General features: G+C 35.4%; 1 non-coding gene across 1 annotated transcript; it reads right to left on the bottom strand.

Moving 5' to 3' along the window:
* Window positions 1-1,047: 1,047 nt before the first annotated feature.
* On the bottom strand, window positions 1,048-1,155 carry LOC112767950 (small nucleolar RNA R71). The gene has a single exon (XR_003185390.1). It is a non-coding gene; the product is annotated as a small nucleolar RNA R71 (small nucleolar RNA).
* Between the last annotated feature and the right edge of the window lie 437 nt (window positions 1,156-1,592).

Genomic DNA, 1,592 nt, shown 5'->3' with positions numbered 1-1,592 from the left:
TAAAACATATCTTTTTCAAAAATTTGATTTTAAAATATCTTTTCTAACTTCTTATCTTCTTATCTTTTCAAAATTGATTTTCAAATTTGTTTCAACTAACTAACTAACTTTTTGTTTGTTTCTTATCTTTTTCAAAACTACCTAACTAACTCTCTCTCTCTAATTTTCGAAAATATCTTCCCTCTTTTTCAAAATTTCTTTTTAATTAACTAATTATTTTAATTTTTTATTTTAATTTTCGAAAATTACTAACCTTTTTCAAAAACTATTTTCGAAAATCACTAACTCTTTTTCAAAAATTATTTTTGAAAATCCTCTTTCTCTCTCATCTCCTTTTATTTATTTATTCATCTACTAACACTTCTCTTCATCTCACATCTCTGCTCTCCTCACCCTTGTGTTTCTTTCCTTACATTACATTCTTTTCTTCTTCTTTTCTTCTACTCACACAGGGACCTCTATACTGTGGTAAAAAGGATCCCTATTATTATTTTTCTGTTCTCTCTTTTTCATATGAGCAGGAGCAAAGACAAGAATATTCTTGTTGAAGCAGATCCAGAACCTGAAAGAACTCTGAAGAGGAAACTAAGAGAAGCTAAATTACAACAATCCAGCAAGCACCTTTCAGAAATTTTCGAACAAGAAGAGGAGATAGCAGCCGAAAATAATAATAATGCAAGGAGGATGCTTGGTGACTTTACTGCACCTAATTCCAATTTACATGGAAGAAGCATCTCCATCTCTACCATTGGAGCAAACAACTTTGAGCTGAAACCTCAATTAGTTTCTTTGATGCAGCAGAACTGTAAGTTTCATGGACTTCCATCTGAAGATCATTTTTAGTTCTTAACTGAATTTTTGCAGATCTGTGATACTGTTAAGACTAATGGAGTAGATCCTGAAGTCTACAGGCTCATGCTTTTCCCTTTTGCTGTAAGAGACAGAGCTAGAGTGTGGTTGGACTCTCAACCCAAAGATAGTCTGAACTCTTGGGATAAGCTGGTCACGGCTTTTTTAGCCAAGTTCTTTCCTCCTCAAAAGCTGAGCAAGCTTAGAGTGGATGTTCAAATCTTCAGACAGAAAGAAGGTGAATCCCTCTATGAAGTTTGGGAGAGATACAAGCAACTGACCAAAAAGTGTCCTTCTGACATGCTTTCAGAATAGACCATCCTGGATATATTCTATGATGGTCTGTCTGAATTAGCTAAGATGTCCTTGGAGACTTCTGCAGGTGGATCCATTCACCTAAAGAAAATGCCTGCAGAAGCTCAAGAACTCATTGACATGGTTGCTAATAACCAGTTCATGTACACTTCTGAGAGGAATCCTGTGGGTAATGGGACACCTCAGAAGAAGGGAGTTCTTGAAATTTATACTCTGAATGCCATATTGGCTCAGAACAAAATATTGACTCAATAAGTCAATATGATTTCTCAGAGTCTGACTGGAATGCAAGCTGCATCCAATAGTACTCAAGAGGCATCTTCTGAAGAAGAAGCTTATGATCCTGAGAACCCTGCAATAGCAGAGGTAAATTACATGGATGAACCATATGGAAACACCTATAATTTCTCATGGAGAAATCACCCAAA

This window comes from Arachis hypogaea, chromosome 17 (genome assembly GCF_003086295.3).
Source record: "Arachis hypogaea cultivar Tifrunner chromosome 17, arahy.Tifrunner.gnm2.J5K5, whole genome shotgun sequence".
Classification (NCBI taxonomy): Eukaryota; Viridiplantae; Streptophyta; class Magnoliopsida; order Fabales; family Fabaceae; genus Arachis; species Arachis hypogaea.
This window is presented reverse-complemented; position numbering and strand designations above follow the sequence as displayed.